Source organism: Nyctereutes procyonoides, unplaced genomic scaffold, assembly GCF_905146905.1.
Source record: "Nyctereutes procyonoides isolate TBG_1078 unplaced genomic scaffold, NYPRO_anot_genome, whole genome shotgun sequence".
Classification (NCBI taxonomy): domain Eukaryota; kingdom Metazoa; phylum Chordata; class Mammalia; order Carnivora; family Canidae; genus Nyctereutes; species Nyctereutes procyonoides.
The window spans coordinates 45499147-45517858 of record NW_026575125.1 but is presented as its reverse complement, the minus strand read 5'-3'; the positions used below and the strand labels follow the sequence as shown (position 1 = coordinate 45517858).

Below are 18712 nucleotides of genomic sequence, written 5' to 3'. Positions count from 1 at the left end.
CTCTACAAAAATGCTGTTAGAACTAATAAATGAATCCAGCTGAATAGCAAGATACAAAGCCAATGCACAAAAAACAGTTGTTTTTCTATGAATGAACGTTGAACAATACATAAAGCAAATGACAAAACCAACTCCATTTATGATAACATTGAAAAAATAAAACACATAGGAATTTATTGAAGAGACTGTCTTTCTTCCAGTGGATCGTCTTTCCTCCTTTGTCGAATATTAGTTGACCATAAAGTTCAGGGTCCATTTCTGGATTCTCTATTCTGTTCCATTGGTCTATGTGTCTGTTTTTGTGCCAGTACCACACTGTCTTGATGACCACAGCTTTGTAGTACAACCTGAAATCTGGCATTGTGATGCCCCCAGCTATGGTTTTCTTTTTTAAAATTCCCCTGGCTATTCGGGGTCTTTTCTGATTCCACACAAATCTTAAAATAATTTGTTCTAAGTCTCTGAAAAAAGTCCATGGTATTTTGATAGGGATTGCATTGAACGTGTAAATTGCCCTGGGTAGCATTGACATTTTCACAATATTAATTCTGCCAATCCATGAGCATGGAATATTTTTCCATCTCTTTGTGTCTTCCTCAATTTCTTTCAGAAGTGTTCTATAGTTTTTAGGGTATAGATCCTTTACCTCTTTGGTTAGGTTTATTCCTAGGTATCTTATGCTTTTGGGTGCAATGGTTTATGTATACAATGGAATATTACTCAGCCATTAGAAACAACAAATACCCACCATTTGCTTCAACGTGGATGGAACTGGAGGGTATTATGCTGAGTGAAGTAAGTCAATCGGAGAAGGACAAACAGTGTATGTTCTCACTCATTTGGGGAATATGAATAATAGTGAAGGGGAATATAAGGGAAGGGAGAAGAAATGTGTGGGAGATATCAGAAAGGGACACAGAACATAAAGACTTCTAACTCTGGGAAATGAACTAGGGGTGGTGGAAGGGGAGGAGGGCGGGGGGTGGGGGTGAATGGGTGACGGGCACGGAGGGGGACACTTGACGGGATGAGCACTGGGTGTTATTCTGTATGTTGGTAAATCGAACACCAATAAAAATTAATTTATAAAAAAAAATAAAAAAAAACACATAGGAATTAATTTCACCAAGTACATAAAAGACTTGTACAATGAATACAAAGTGTTGCTAAAGAAATTTCAAAAGACCTAAATAAATGGAAATACATCTCGTGTTCATGGATTGGAGGACTTAATATAATTAGAATGTCAATACTACCCAATGTGATTTATAGGTTCAGTGCAGGCCCTACCAAAGTCCCAATGACCTTTTGTGAAGAAATAGAAAAACCTATCCTAAAATTCATATGGAATCTCACAAGACCCAAATAGCCAAAACAGTCTTGAAAAAATAAAACTGAAGGACTCAAACTTCCTGATTTTAAACTTATTACAAAACCACAGTAATCAGAACAGTATGGTATTAGCATAAAGATAGATGTATAGACCAGTGGAATAGAATAGAGACCCCAGAAATAAATTCTCACATATGTGGTCAAATGATTTTTTGACAAGGGTGCCAATATCATTCAATGGGGACAGGACAATCTTTTCTCTCTTTTTTATTTTTTCATTTTTAAAAATTTTTATTTTTATTTTTTCAAGATTTTATTTTTTTTAAAGATTTATTTATTTATTAAGATTTTATTTATTGGGATCCCTGGGTGGCGCAGCGGTTTGGCGCCTGCCTTTGGCCCAGGGCGTGATCCTGGAGACCCAGGATCGAGTCCCATGTCGGGCTCCCGGTGCATGGAGCCTGCTTCTCCCTCTGCCTGTGTCTCTGCCTCTCTCTCTCTGTGTGTGTGTGTGTGTGTGTGTGACTATCACAAATAAATAAAAATTAAAAAAAAAGATTTTATTTATTAATGAGAGTCACACAGAGAGAGAGAGGCAGGCAGAGACACAGGCAGAGGGAGAAGCATGCTCCATGCAGGGAGCCCGACATGGGACTCGATCCAGGGTCTCCAGAATCACACCCTGGGCCGAAGGTGGCCCTAAACCGCTGAGCCACCTGGGCTGCCCTCTCTCTTTTTTATAGATTTTATTTGTTTATTCATGAGAGACGCAGAGAGAGAGGCAGAGACATAGGCAGAGGGAGAAGCAGGCTCCCTATAGGGAACCTGATGTGGAACTCGATCCCAGGATCACGACTTGAGCCAAAGGCAGACACTCAACCACTGAGCCACCCAAGTGCTGCCCCCAGGACAGTCTTTTCAACAAATAGTGTTGGGAAAACTGGATATCCACATGCAAACAAATGAAGTTGGACACTCACCAAACACACATATAAGAATTAACTCAAAGTGGTTCAAGAACCTAAAACAATGAAACTCTTAGAATGAAACATGGGAAAAGTTTCACAACATTGGATTTGGCAACAATTTCATGGATAGGACACCAAAGACACAGATAACAAAAGAAAAAATACACAAATTGTACTTAATGAAAAAATTTTAAATGTATGTCAGAATACACTGTTTACATAGTAAAAAGATCACCCACAGAATGGAAAAAAATATTTGTAAATCATATCTGATAAGTGATTAACATCCAGACTCTGTAGAATCTATTGGAATCCTAGTGCACTGTTGGTAGGAATATAAAGTGGTATAACCACTTTGGAGAAAGCAGCTCTTTCGGTGGAGCATGTGACTCTTGATTAAGAGGGTTGTGAGTTCGAGCCCCATGTTGGGTATAGAGATTACTTAAAATCCTTTTAAAAAGATGTGAGATACCAATTTACACCCATTAGTGTGGCTATAATCAAAAAGACAAGAAGTGTTGGTGGGGATGTGGAGGAATTGGGACACTGGAAGTAAGAATATAAAATGACACATCCACAAAGAAACATTCACAAATATATATATATATATATATATATATATATATATATATATATATATAGCACTATTCATAACTGCCACAAATGGAAACAACTAAAATTTTCATCAACTGATAAATGGGCTATGTTATATTCATACAATAAAATGTTAACTCAGATATAAAAAGAAATTAACTACTAATTCATGCTACAACATGGATGGACCCCCCCCCAAAAAAATTAGGCTCAGTGAAAGGCACCAGTCACAAAAAGACATCTATCATGCAATTCTATTTTTTTAAGATTTTATTTATTTATTTATTCATGAGAGACAGAGGCAGAGACACAGGCAGAGGGAGAAGCAGGCTCCATGCAGAAGCCCGACATGGGACTTGATCCCAGGGCTCCAGGATCACGCTCTGGGCCGAAGGCAGGCACTCAGCCACTGAGCCACCCAGGGATTCCCCATCCAGTTCTATTTATATGAAACATTCAGAATAGACAAATGCAAAGATTTGTGTTTGCCAGGGTCTTAGGGGAGGGGCAGGGGTAGAGTGACTGCATGGATTCAAGGTTTCTTTTGGAGGCGAGTTAAATGTCCTGGAATTAGATAGTGGTTACGGTTATATAACCCTGAGAATATGCAAAAAAAAAAACCACACTGAATTGTACTCATTTGATACATGAAATGTATAGTATGTTAATTTATCTCAGTAAACCTGTAAAATGGAAAGGAAAGTAAAATAGATTGCCAGATAACCAAAGACTAAGAGAATTTATCACTACTGCCTTGCATTATAGGAAGTATTAAATGATGTCCTTCAATTTTATGTCCTGAAACCATAAAAATCCTAGAAGAGAGCACAGGCATCAGCCATAACAACATTTTTCTAGATATGTCTCCTGAGGCAAGCGAAACAAAAGCAAAAATAAACTATTGGGACTACATCAGAATAAAAAGTTTCTGTACAGCAAATAAAACTATCACCAAAACTAAAAGGCAATCTACAAAATGGAAGATGATATTTACAAATGACATATCGATAAAGTGTTAGTATCCAAAATGTATAAAGAAAAAAAACAAAATATATAAAGAACCTATACAACTGAATACCTAAAAAACAAATGATCTGGTTAAAAATAGGCAGAAGAAAATAGGCAGAAGAAATGTACAGACATTCTCCAAAAACATCCAGGTTGCCAACAGAAACATGAAAAGATGCTGAACATCACTCATCATCAGTGACCAGGGAAATGCAAACCAAAACTACAATGAGATATCATCTCACACCTGTCAGAAAGGCTTAAAACAAAAACACAAGAAACAACAGGTGTTGGTGAGGATGTGGAAAATAAAGGAACCAGCTTGCACTGTTGGTAGGAATGCAAACTAGTGCAGCCACTATGGAAGACAGTATGAACATTCCTTTAAAAATGAAAAATAGAACTACCATATGATCCAGTTATCACACTACTAGTTATATACCTGAAGAATACAAATCACTAATTCAAAGTGATATATGCATCATAATGATTATTGCAGCATTATTTACAATAGCCAAATTATGGAAGTAGCCCCAGTGTCCATTGATAGATGAATGAATAAAGATGTGGTGTTTATATAAAATGGAATATTATTCAGCTGGAAAAAATTATTTTGTATCAATAATTTTTTGTTGTAAACCTTTATTTTTTTAAAGATTTTATTCATTTATTCATGAGAGACATACAGAAAGAGGCAGAGTACAAAGCAGAAATAGAAGCAGGCTTTCTGGAGGAAGCCTGATGAGGGACTCTATCCCGGGACCCTGGGATCACAACCTGAGCCAAAGGCAGACACTCAACCACTGAGGCACCCAGGTGCCCCTGTTAGCCTTTACTTTAAAATTTACTTCAAGTATTTTAGCTTGTATTTTCTAGATTTTCACCGTTCCACTTTGCATGATCATAGATTAGGAAATGCAAACTAGGTATTTTGGAAGAAAATTACTTATTATTAATATAATATTGCTTACAATGTGATTTAATTTGATTGTCTTATGATCTGAAACGTAACAGTTTGGGTTAAATGTGTGTGGAAAGCAAATTTAAGCATGTCGAAATTCATAAGCCTGATGAATTAACAAGGTATGAGATAGCTCACTCGTCACACTCCTTTAAACACCTCACCAACCTAGCATAATCACTGATGTTTCCTTCTTCTTTTTGTGATAATGTATTTTATTTATTTTAAAAGTCAGTCTCTATTTCTTTTTTTTAATAATAAATTTATTTTTTATTGGTGTTCAATTTCCCAACATAGAGAATAACACCCAGTGCTCATCCCATCAAGTGCCCCCCCTTCAGTGCCCGCCACCCAGTCACCCCCACCCCCCACCCTCCTCCCCTTCCACCACCCCTGGTTCGTTTCCCATAGTTAGGAGTCTTCCATGTTCGCTCTCCCTTTCTGATATTTCCTACTCATTTCTTCTCCCTTCCCCCTCTATTCCCTCTCACTATTATTTATATTCCCCAAATGAATGAGACCATATAATGTTTGTCCTTCTCCTATTGACTTATTTCACTCACCCTAATACCCTGCAGTTCCATCCACGTCGAAGCAAATGGTGGGTATTTCTCATTTCTAATGGCTGAGTAATATTCCATTGTATACATAAACCACATCTTCTTTATCCATTCATCTTTCGATGGACACCGAGGCTCCTTCCACAGTTTGGCTAATTGTGGACATTGCTGCTAGAAACATCGGGGTGCAGGTGTCCCGGCGTTTCACTGCATCTGTATCTTTGGGGTAAATCCCCAGCAGTACAATCGCTAGGTCATACGGCAGGTCTATTTTTAACTCTTTGAGGAACCTCCACACAGTTTTCCAGAGTGGCTGCACCAGTTCACATTCCCACCAACAGTGCAAGAGGGTTCCCTTTTCTCCGCATCCTCTCCAACATTTGTGGTATCCTGTCTTGTTAATTTTCCCCATTCTCACTGGTGTGAGGTGGTATCTCATTGTGGTTTTGATTTGTATTTCCTTGATGGCAAGTGATGCGGAGCATTTTCTTATGTGCTTGTGGGCCATGTCAATGTCTTCCTCTGTGAGATTTCTGTTCATGTCTTTTGCCCATTTCATGATTGGATTGTTTGTTTCTTTGCTGTTGAGTTTAATAAGTTCCTTATAAGTCTTGGAAACTAGGCCTTTATCTGATACGTCATTTACCAATATCTTCTCCCATTCTGTAGGTTGTCTTTTAGTTTTGTTGACTGTTTCTTTTGCTGTGCAAAAGCTTCTTATCTTGATGAAGTCCTAATAGTTCATTTTTGCTGCTGTTGTTTGTTTTGCCTTCATGGATGTATCTTGCAAGAAGTTAGCGTGGCCAAGTTCAAAAAGGGTGTTGCCTGTGTTCTCCTCTAGGATTTTGAGGGAATCTTGTCTCACATTTAGATCTTTCATCCATTTTGAGTTGATCTTTGTGTATGGTGAAAGAGAGTGGTCTAGTTTCATTCTTCTGCATGTGGATGTCCAATTTCCCAGCACCATTTATTGAAGAGACTGTCTTTCTTCCAGTAGATAGTCTTTCCTCCTTTATCGAATATTAGTTGACCATAAAGTTGAGGGTCCACATCTGGGTTCTGGATTCTGTTCCATTGATCTATGTGTCCATTTTTGCGCCAGTACCAACTGTCTTGATGACCACAGCTTTGTAGTACAACCTGAAATCTGGCATTGTGATGCCCCCAGATATGGTTTTCTTTTTTAAAATTCTCCTGGCTATTCGGGGTCTTTTCTGATCCACACAAATCTTAAAATAATTAGTTCTAACTCTCTGAAGAAAGTCCATGGTATTTTGATAGGGATTGCATTAAACGTGTAAATTGCCCTGGGTAACATTGACATTTTCACAATATTAATTCTGCCAATGCATGAGCATGCAATATTTTTCCATCTCTTTGGGTCTTCCTCCATTTCTTTCAGAAGTCCTCTATAGTTTTTAGGGTATAGATCCTTTACCTCTTTGGTTAGGTTTATTCCTAGGTATCTTATGCTTTTGGGTGCAATTGTAAATGGGATTGACTCCTTAATGTCTCTTTCTTCAGTCTCATTGTTAGTGCATAGAAATGCCACTGACTTCTGGGCATTGATTTTGTATCCTGCCACACTGCTAAATTGCTGTATGAGTTCTAGCAATCTTGGGGTGGAGGCTTTTGGGTTTTCTATGTAGAGTATCATGTCATCGGCGAAGAGGGAGAGTTTGACTTCTTCTTTGCCAATTCGAATGCCTTTAATGTCTTTTTGTTGTCTGATTGCTGAGGCTAGGACTTCCAGTACTATGTTGAATAGCAGTGGTGAGAGTGGACATCCCTGTCTTGTTCCTGCTCCCAGTGCTTCCCCATTGAGAATGATATTTGCTGTGGGCTTTTCATACATGACTTTTAAGATGCTGAGGAATGTTCCCTCTATCCCTACACTCTGAAGAGTTTTGATCAGGAATCGATGCTGTCTTTTGTCAAATGCTTTATCTGCATCTAATGAGAGGATCATATGGTTCTTGGTTTTTCTCTTCCTGATATGATGAATCACATTGATTGTTTTATGAGTGTTGAACCAGCCTTGTGTCCCGGGAATAAATCCTACTTGGTCATGGTGAATAATTTTCTTAATGTACTGTTGAATCCTATTGGCTAGTATCTTCTTGAAAATTTTTGCATCCATGTTCATCAGGGATATTGGTCTATAATTCTCCTTTTTGGTGGGGTCTTTGGTTTTGGAATTAAGGTGATGCTGGCCTCATAGAACGAATTTGGAAGTACTCCATCTCTTTCTATCTTTCCAAACAGCTTTAGTGGAATAGGTATGGTTTCTTCTTTAAATATTTGATAGAATTCCCCTGGGAAGCCATGGAAGCCATCTGGCCCTGGACTCTTGTGTCTTGGGAGGTTTTTGATGACTGCTTCAATTTCCTCCCTGGTTATTGGCCTGTTCAGGTTTTCTATTTCTTCCTGTTCTAGTTTTGGTAGTTTGTGACTTTCCAGGAATGCATCCATTTCTTCTAGATTGCCTAATTTATTGGCGTATAGCTGTTCATAATATGTTTTTAAAATCGTTTGTATTTCCTTGGTGTTGGTAGTGATCTCTCCTTTCTCATTCATGATTTTATTAATTTGAGTCTTCTCTCTCTTCTTTTTAATAAGGCTGGCTAATGGTTTATCTATCTTATTCTTTCAAAGAACCAACTCCTGGTTTTGTTGATCTGTTCCACAGTTCTTCTGGTCTCAATTTCATTGAGTTCTGCTCGAATCTTTATTAACTCTCTTCTTCTGCTGGGTGTAGGATCTATTTGCTGTTTTTTCTCTAGCTCTTTTAGGTGTAAGGTTAGCTTTTGTATTTGAGTTCTTTCCAGTTTTTGGATGGATGCTTGTATTGCGATGTATTTCCCCCTCAGGACTGCTTTTGCTGCATCCCAAAGATTTTGAATGGTTGTATCTTCATTCTCATTAGTTTCCATGGATCTTTTTAATTCTTCCTTAATTTCCTGGTTGACCCTTTCATCTTTTAGCAGGATGGTCCTTAACCTCCACGTGTTTGAAGTCCTTCCAAGCTTCCTGTTGTGATTTAGTTCTAATTTCAAGGCATTATGGTCTGAGAATATGCAGGGGACGATCCCAATCTTTTGGTATCGGTTCAGACCCGATTTGTGACCCAGTATGTGGTCTATTCTGGAGAAAGTTCCATGTACACTAGAAAAGAACGTGTATTCAGTTGAGTTTGGATGTAAAGTTCTGTAGATGTAAAGTTCCGTGTGAAATCCATCTGGTCCAGTGTATCATTTAAAGCTCTCGTTTCTTTGGAGATGTTGTGTTTAGAAGACCTATCGAGTGTAGAAAGCGCTAGATTGAAGTCACCAAGTATAAGTGTATTATTATCCAAGTATGTCTTAATTTTGGTTATTAATTGATATATTTGGCAGCTCCCACATTCTGGGCATATATATTGATGATTGTTAAGTCCTCTTGTTGGATAGATCCTTTAAGTATGATATAGTGTCCCTCTTCATCTCTCTCACTACAGTCTTCGGGGTAAATTTTAGTTTATCTGATATAAGGATGGCTACCCCTGCTCTCTTTTGAGGACCATTTGAATGGTAAATGTTTCTCCAACCTTTTATTTTCAGGCTGTAGTTGTCCTTCTGTCTAAAATGAGTCTCTTGTAGACAGCAAATAGATGGGTCCTGCTTTTTAATCCAGTCTGAAACCCTGCGCCTTTTGATGGGGTCATTAAACCCATTCACGTTCAGAGTTACTATTGAAAGATAAGAGTTTAGTGTCATCTTGATATCTATTCAGTCCTTGTTTTTGTGGATTGTTCCACTGAACTTCTTCTTAAAGGGGAATTTAAAGAGTCCCACTTAAAATTTCTTGCAGAGCTGGTTTGGAGGTCACATATTCTTTCAGTTCCTGCCTGTCTTGGAAGCTCTTTATCTCTCCTTCCATTCTGAATGAGAGCCTTGCTGGATGAAGTATTCTTGGCTGCATGTTCTTCTCATTTAGGACCCTGAATATATCCTGCCAGCCCTTTCTGGCCTGCCAGGTCTCTGTGGAGAGGTCTGCTGTTACCCTAATATTCCTCCCCATGAAAGTCAGGGACTTCTTGTCTCTTGCTGCTTTAAGGATCTTCTCTTTATCTTTGGAATTTGCAAGCTTCACTATTAAATGTCGAGGTGTTGAACGGTTTTTATTGATTTTAGGGGGGGATCTCTCTATTTCCTGGATCTGAATGCCTGTTTCCCTTCCCAGATTGGGAAAGTTTTCAGCTAGGATTTGTTCAAATACATATTCTGGCCCTCTGTCCTTTTCGGCGCCCTCGGTAACCCCAATTAAATGTAGGTTTTTCTTCCTCAGGCTGTCATTTATTTCCCTTAATCTATCCTCATGGTCTTTTAATTGTTTGTCTCTTTTTTCCTCAGTTTCCTTCTTTGCCATCAACTTGTCTTCTATGTCACTCACTCGTTCTTCCACCTCGTTAACCCTCATTGTTAGGACTTCTAGTTTGGATTGCATTTCATTCAATTGATTTTTAATTTCTGCCTGATTAGATCTAAATTCTGCAGTCATGATGCCTCTTGAGTCCTTAATGCTTTTTTCTAGAGCCACCAGTAGCTGTATAATAGTGCTTCTGAATTGGCTTTCTGACATTGAATTGTAATCCAGATTTTGTAACTCTGTGGGAGAGAGGACTGTTTCTGATTCTTTCTTTTGAGGTGAGGTTTTCCTTCTAGTCATTCTGCTCAGTGCAGAGTGGCCAAAAGTAAGTTGTATTGGGAAAAAGGGAAAAAGAGAGAAGAGAAAGAAAAGGAAAAGAAAAAAAGAAAAAGGGAAAAAAGAGAAGAAAAAGAGAAAAAAGGGGGGGAGCAAACAGAAATGAAAAAGCAAAAAAAAAAAAAAAAACAAGGGGGAGTATCCTCTGATTCTGTATACTGTAAGTCCCTTGACTTCCCCTGGAACTTTCCAGTGCTTCTTGGTCAATAATTTGTTTTTCCCCTGTCCATCTAGCTGGTCTCCTGGGGGAGGGGCCTGTTGTGCTGATTTTCAGGTGTTAGCGCTTGGGGGAGCTGCTCAGCCCCCTGCCTGGTGCAGGACTCAGTGAGTGATGTGTAAGCTGCTTATCCGGTGAGGCCACTGTGAGGCTCAGTGGGGGTTGTTTACCCTGTGAGGCCCCAGGAGGAACAACCACAGTAGAGCTGGCCAGCTCTGGAGTCCTGAATTCAGCTCCCGCAATGACTAAGGAGCTCTCAGTCTCCAGGGGCCTGGATGCTCCAGGGGCGGGGCTGCTGATCTGCTCAGCTTGGGGCAGGAGTTTCCTTGCTGTTCTGTGCCCTCCTGGCCTCTGCCTGTCCCCGGGGGATCCTGGGCTGTGTCCCTGGCACCCTGTGCTCCCGGGCCTGCGCTGTTGAATTCGCACTCCCAGCCGCTCAGCCCCCTCTCCACGGAGCCGCTGCCTGAGCCCCTCTGAGCTGCTCCCGGGTCCAGCTGTGAGCATGCTGCAGCCCTTTAGGGAGCTCAGCGTAGTCTCCCCGGGGCGCAGGTGCTCTGTTGGTGTCCCAGGGAGCCTGAGGGCATCCCCACCCTCCTGGGGTCCTACTCTAACTTCCTGCGAGCGCCTTTCCCTCCGGGAAGATTGGTGGAAGCTCCTGCTTCTCAGGGACGGGGCTTTCCTGTCCTGGGGACACTCGCCCCCGGCCTTAGCCTGGCTCCTCACGGGGCCTCTCCCCCTTGGATGCCTTTTGTTTCTTTATTTCCCCCCCCCCCCCCCCCGTCTTCCTAGCTTGATAGAAGCGCGAACTCTTCTCACTGTAGCATTCCAGCTGTTCTCTCTTTAAATCTCAGGCCGAATTCGTAGATTTTCAGGATGATTTGAAGGTTATCTAGGTAATTTGGTGGGGACAGGTGACTTGGGGACCCTACTCTTCTGCCATCTTGCCCTCACTGATCTGTATTAATAATTATTATTAATAATTATTATTATTATTTAGTATTATTTAGTATTATAGCACATTATTTTGTATTTTGAATTATTTAGTATTAATCTAAAATCTTGCCATTTGCAGCATCCTGGATGTAGCTAGAGAGTATAATGCTAAACAAAATAAGTCAATCAGAGAAAGACCAGTACCATATGATTTCACTCATATATGGAATTAAAAAAAAAATCCCCACAGAATCGTAACTAAAGGGAACAGATGGTTACCAGAGGTGAGGTGGATGGGGGGGATGGATGAAATAGGTGAGGAGGATTAAGAGTACATTTATCTTGATGAGCAATGAGTATTAAATAGAATTGTTAAATCACTATATTGTACACCTGCACCTAATTTAACACTATATTAGCTATGCTGAAATTAGAATTTTAAAAAACAACATAAATATATAAAACATAACAAAATTAAAAAATAAATGGTGTCCTTTAGACTGAAAGGAAATGACACCAAAAGGATAAATAATGACCACCTGTCTAAGTAGTTGCATAGGTAAATATAAAATGTTGTATAAATATATCTTTTCTTACTCATTTAACTGAATTTTAAAGATTTTATTTTTAAGTAATTTCTCCACCCAACATGCGGTTCAAACTCAAAACCCCAAGATCAAGAGTTGCATGCTCCACTGACTGAGCCAGCCAGGCTCCCCTCATATAACTAATTTAAAAGACAACTGCATAAAGCAACAGTTATGAAATTGTGTGTTGGTGTTAAAGGTATAATATATATTGCAGCACAAGGGAGGGTGGAAAGAAGAGAACTATTATAGGAGCAATTTTTCTATATGCTACTGGAATTATTTAGTATTAATTTGAAATAGTGTGTAAATTAAGATATATACTGTAATCCATGGAGCAACCACTATAAAAATTACCAAAAATACAGAAAAAAAAGATTTAAAATGCTACACTGGAGAACATCTCATAGAAAACAGTAAAAGAGGAACAAACAAAAAAGCAAAGAAAGGGGGGGTATGAAACCTATACATCTAAACATAACTACATCAAATGTAAATGGATTGAACAATCAAAAGGCAGAGATTGTCAGATCAGGTTAAAAGCATAAACTGAACAAGAGATATGCTTTAGATTCAAAGACACAAATAGGTTGAAAGGAAAAGAATACAAAAAAAAATACCGTGCAAATAGTAACTATATGAGAATTGTAATGGCTATACTGATATCAGATAAGATAGACATTAAGACAAGCAATGTTACTAGATAATTAAGAATATTTTGTAGTGATAAAAGGGTCAGTTCATTAGGAGTATATGCCAATTATATGTACTCCTAGCAGCAACACCCCAAAGTGCATGAAGCATAAACTGAGTTTAAGAATGAAATACATTTAAAAAAAAAGAATGAAATACATTTCAACAATAATAGTTGAAGTCTTCCAATACCCTATTCTCTCTTTTTTTAAGTATTTTATTTATTTATTCATGAGAAACACACACAGAGAGAGAGAGAGTCAGAGACATAGGCACAGGGAGATGCAGGCTCCCTGCAGGGAGCCTGATGCAGGACTCAATCCCAGGACCCCGGAGACACCCTGACCTGAAGGCAGACACTCAACCTCTGAGCTACCCAGGAGTCCCTAATACCCTACTCTCAATAATGGCCATAAGTAAACAGAAAATCAGAAAAAAATATGGAAGACTTGACCAACATTATCAACCAGCTTGACCTGATGTGATAAAAATGATGAGTTCAGATCCTTATATACACAAAAATTACTCAAAATGGATAATAGATCAAAATGTAATAATTAAAATTATAAAACCTACGGAAAAAAAACAGGAATTTTTCTGATTTGGCGTTAGATCATGATTTCTTAAGTACAATAACTATAAAGCACAATCCATTAAAAAAAAGTGGATCTCATCAAAATACCAACTTGCATTTCAGAAGCTACCATTAAGAAACCGAAAAGACTAGCCACAGAGGGAGGAAACGTTTCCCAATCATATATCTTATAAAGGACTTGTATCTAGAATATATAACGAACTCTGAAAACTTACAAGAAAACCAATAACCAATTTAAAAATGAGTAAATGAGAGGCACCTGGCTGGCTCAGTCAGTAGAACATGCAACTCTTGATTTCAGGGTCATGAGTTCAAGTCCCAAGTTAGGTGTGCAGCCTACTTTAAAAAAATAAACCCCTCTAAAAATGAGTAGATGTGAATAGGCATTTTGCCATAAACGATAAAAGATTGGAACAGAAGGACATGAAAATATTCTCAACTTGAATAATCATTTGCATTTCACAAATTTAAACCACAATGAAATATCACTCCACTCACGTAGAATGATTATAATAAAAAAGACAATAATATATATTGGTCAAGGTGTGGAGAAACTGGAATTCCCTCATACATTGCTGGTGGGAACTTATGTTGTTATAGCTACTTTGGTGATTAGTTTGGCATTTTCTTAAAAGGTTAAACACAAATGTCTCATATAACTTATTTATGCTAGGTATCTGCCCACGAGCATCAAAAAGATAGGTCCACACAAAGACTTGGACATGAATGTTCATAGAGACATTACTCATAATCAAAAAGTGGAAATAGGGTAGCCCGGGTGGCTCAGCAGTAGGCAGCCTGGGTGGCTCAGCAGTTTAGTGCTGACTTAAGCCCAGGGTGTGATCCTGGAGACCCGGGATTGGGTTCCATGTTGGGCTCCCTGCATGGAGCCTGCTTCTCCCTCTGCCTGTGTCTCCACCTCTCTCTCTCTCTCTCTCTCTCTCTCATAAATAAATAAATAAATAAATAAATAAATAAATAAATAAATAAATATTTTTTAAAAAGGTGGAAATAACTCAAGTATCTGTCAACTGGTAGATGGATAAAGAAGTGGTATATCCATCAATGAAATATTACTCAGCAATAAAATCAAACAAATTACTGATACATGCCAGAGCATGTAAAATCATTATGCTAAATGGTGCTAAAAGAAATCAAAGAAGGAAAGTTCATGAACTAGAAGACTTACCACAGTCAAGCTGTCATTTCTCTTCATATTGACCTATAGGTTTAATGTCATTTCTATAGGCTTAATAGGCAAGGGTTTTTTTGTGGGCATAGATGAACTTCAAAATTTATATTGAAAGGCACAGGTCTTACAGTTAGCTAAAACAATCTTGATAAAGAAGAAAAAAGGGTGGAAATCACTCTACCCAATATTGAGGCTTAGTACGGAGCTAAAGTAATCAAGACAGTGGAGATAATTTGCTAAGGGACAAACACATAGGTTAATGGAAGAAAATAAAGAACCCAGAAATAGAACCACACAAATAACTGATTTTTGGCAGAGGTGCAGAAGCAATTCAGTTAAAAAAGGATAGGCTTTTCAACAAATGGTAGTGGACCAGTGGGCCTTCCATAGGCCAAAAAAAAAATTAAAACAAAAACCCAAAAAAAAGACAAAAATTTTTTTTAAAACTTTGACTTAAACCTTATACAAAAATTAACTCAAAATAGATCACAGACTTAAATATAAACATAAAATTATACAAGTTTTAGAAAAAATATAGTCTTCAGGATATAGGGCAAGGCAGAGTTCTTAGACTTATAACCAAAAGCACAATTCATTGAAGGAAAAATTAATGAATTGGACCTCCTTAGAACTAAACTCTTTTGCCAGTTGAGGCTCTTTTCTTCCTTCCTTCACTGTCCCATCCACCCCTCCCAGGTCCCCCACTCCTCCCCAGCAGACCCTCCTGCTGGGACTTGGTTCCTGGCACCAGCTCCCCTGTGGCCGGGCAATGAGTTGGCTGGCACCTGGGGGAGGGGAGGAGGGGAGGCGACAGGGCCAGACTGGGAAGACACCTGGTGCTAACAAAGTAAGCTGCTGTCTGCAAGAGAATGGAGCAGGCAGGTAGAACAGATGTAGCCCAGATGGTCAAGCATGGGGCAAGGAAGATAGAGCCAATTGTATGGAACCCGGCTGAAATGAACTGGCTTCCTTGAGTGTGCCCAAGTCCTGGTACCAGGCCTCTGTCCCAGCCCTGAGGTTTTCCTCACACATGAATGCCTTGATCCTAGACTGGATGTGTACCCCTACTCCTGGACCAAGGAGAACCTCCTTTGCAAGAAGAAAACATTTACTTATTTGGCACATGAAGCTGAGCTACAGGCACTGACTTTGGCCCTAGGAACATCAAGATGATTTTTGATCATACTGAGAAAAATGAGCATTGTCCTCTAGGCCCAATAAAGCAAATATTTTCCTATAGAGAATAGTGCTGGTTCCTGAGGACTTGAAGGGCCTGCAGCCCCAGGGTGGGTAGCCAAAAATAGTCTTGTTTTCCTGCTCAGAACAGAGTGGCTGCCTTGAATGCCTCTTTCATTATGATTCACACCAACTTGAAGAGTTGGCCTTCTATTTGCAGTCATCTGTGTGTGGAAGGAGAAAGTTGCTGTGATTCCCTTAAGTTGTAAACCATAGAATTCCAGATGTTGAGAAGTTTGGAAAAACGGTCTATGACTTCAAGCAGCACCCAGAACCCCACCTCAACAGTCCCCGGGGCCCAGCCAAGGCCAAGCCAGAGGCCTCCTTCCAGGTGTGGAACAAGTACAGCTCTTCCAAAAACCTTACCTCTAGGCTGCAGAAAATATGGAGGAATTATCTGAACGTGAAGGACTATAAAGTGTCTTATAAGGGGCTAGGGCCCGACGGTCAAGTTCAGTGCAGAGGCCCTGCACTACCACCTCTGGGACCATGTGAACATATCCATAGTAGAGGCCACAGATTTTCCCTTCAACATTTCCGAATGGGTTTCCTGCCCAAGGAGAACATTAGGACCAAGACTGGGCCATGGGGCAGGTTTGCTATTATCTCATCAGCAGGATCTCTGAAGTCCTCCCAGTTGGGCCAAGAAATAGATGATCACGATGCAGTCCTGAGGTTTAATGAGGCACCCACAACCAGTTCCTCCCAAAATGTAGGCACAAAAACTACCATTCGCCTGATGACTCTCAGTTGGTCACCTCTGCAGGGCACTTCCTCAAAGACAGTTTGTACAGTGAGGGATTCCTAATTGTTTGGGACCTGTCTGTTTGCATTCATATTATCTCAAAGTGGAAACAGAGCCCTGATTACAGCTTTTTTGAGAACTGTAAGAGCTGTTGCAAGCTGCATCCTGATCAGCCCTTTTATATCCTCAAGCCTGAAATGCCTTGAGAGCTGTGGGACATCATTCTTGAAGTCTCCCCAGAGGAAATTCAGCCAAATCCCCTATCCTCTGGGATACTTAGCATCATCATTATCATGATGCTGTGTGACCAAATGGATACTTACAAGTTTCTCCCATCCAAGGCAAGCCCAATGTGTGCTACTACTACCAGAAGTTCTTTGGCCGTACCTGCACAATGAGTGCCTACCACCCACTCCTCTTTGAGAAAAATTTGGTGAAGCACCTCAACCAGGGCACAGACAAGGACATTTATCTGCTTGGCAAAACTATACTGCCTGCCTTCCAGGGAATTCCCTGCTGAGCCTGGGCTCCCTGGTCAGGTCTCCTTGCCCTTCTCCACCAAGCCTGGGCAGGCCACATTCCCTAATAATCACAGGCTGCACTGTGGGCCTTCTGTCAGTATGAGTCACAGGCTGCAGGAATCCAACAGCAAGCAGCCAGGTCCAGCCTTCCCTGTAGCTGCAGAGGTTTGTAAACCCAGATCCTCCTGCCACACACTTGTACACACATACCTAGCTTTCTTTCCACACACAGGTAAATGCAAGATCCACCTTTCCCATTTGGGCTGCCAAAGCTGGGCTGTTTCCCCCCACCGGAATGATGTTATTCTCACAAACCAGCACTCTGTATTACTTGAAATCTGCACCTAGACACTAATTTCATGTGTTAAAGAAGTTCTCCAAAATTATGATTGTGCCCAGGCATAGGGTGCCTCGGGGTGGGGGGTGGCCAGTAGTGGTGCAGGACATAGGAAACATGATCAGTTCTTCCAGAACAAAGTTACCCCCAAGGTCCATGCCCCTGGAGGAGATGGTGTTCTATTAGTCTAGCTGGTTTGGTGGGCCCTTAACATGGGTGCTTATGAGCAAAGGGTCTTGACGAACCCACAGCCATCTCCATATGGAGAGGAGAGGCACAGAAGGGCACAGTCTCCATCCTCCAGTTCCCCACAGTTCAGTGGAAGAGAGACAGGGAAGATTCAGTTTGTTTGGCGGAGGGGGTGTTGTGGAGAGGCCTACTTGCCATGCTGTTTGCCAGCACACTTAGGAAGGGGCATACTCGTGCAGTGTCTGTGTTTGGCGAGGGCTTCACAGAGCTGGGGCTGTGGAGGAAATTTTAGAGGAAGAGGAGAAACTTGTCAAGCAGCTATTTGAGTCATCTAAATTGCGTTTTCTTTTCTGCCTTTGTTGCCGTATTCATTCTCTAAAGTCTGCCTGAACTTGAAGGCGCAAATCATTTCTTGAGGGAACTCCTAACCCTGTCTGAGGCAGCAAGTACGGCCCCATGGCAGACACTAGGCAAGCCAGCTGCCAAAACTCAGATTTGTCCAGGTTCACCCTGGCCTGACCCTACCCTGCAGCTGGATTTGCATACCATGTCCACTGCTTCCCTGTTAATGCCCCACTCCCCGTCCTGACTGCCATCATATTTTCCCTTTGAAAGGAGTAGTTTTTCCCCCTCTCTCAAATTGCTTTTAAGCATTTTCTACTTTAAAAGTATACTGCCCAACAATTTCTTTGACCTTCATGGGCCTTCTGTGGAATGTCTCTCAGAGTGGGGATGTGATTCCCTAGAATTTAGTCACTCTCAGAAGTCAGAGCCTTAGAGATCATAACTGATTCTCACAAGGTTTATCAGAGTGCCATGCCCTCTACCCGTCCAGCATGGGAACAATGTCAGTCTCCAGACAGAGGCCTTGCCACCACAGTCTGCACACATGTTTCCAGGTAGTTTTGCCATCCCCTCCCCTGGTGGAGAGCCACGTTGGAGTGGTCTGGCCCCCCAGTGTGGACTCACCCAGGGTCACAAAGTAATGCTATAGAGCCAGAGCTCCTAAACCCAGGATTCTGGACTCCTGGCCCCATGTAATCAAGGGCCTCTTAAGCATGAGCTCCAGACCATCCACTCCATCTAGGAGCTGGAGTGCTCACTTGGTGCCAAAGCCTTGGCTTATATAAGCAGTAAAAGGAGTCCTGAAGGAAGAAGCCCTGAGTTTTCAAAGTGATGATCCCCTGTTTACTAGCTATAGCACAATGGGTGAATTCTCCTGAGATTCTGTTTCCACATCTGAGGTGATGAGCCTACCTCAGGATTGTTGTGTTACATGAGACATCTATCCTGGTTCTGTA

The 18712-nt window shown here is 40.7% G+C and overlaps 1 protein-coding gene and 1 pseudogene across 3 annotated transcripts in view; both read left to right on the top strand.

Annotated features, from left to right (window-relative positions):
• FAM120C (family with sequence similarity 120C) overlaps positions 1-18712 on the top strand; it is a 173502-nt gene that overhangs the window by 121444 nt on the left and 33346 nt on the right. The window lies entirely within an intron of this gene.
• Positions 15153-16928, top strand: LOC129517621 (beta-galactoside alpha-2,6-sialyltransferase 1-like; annotated as a pseudogene).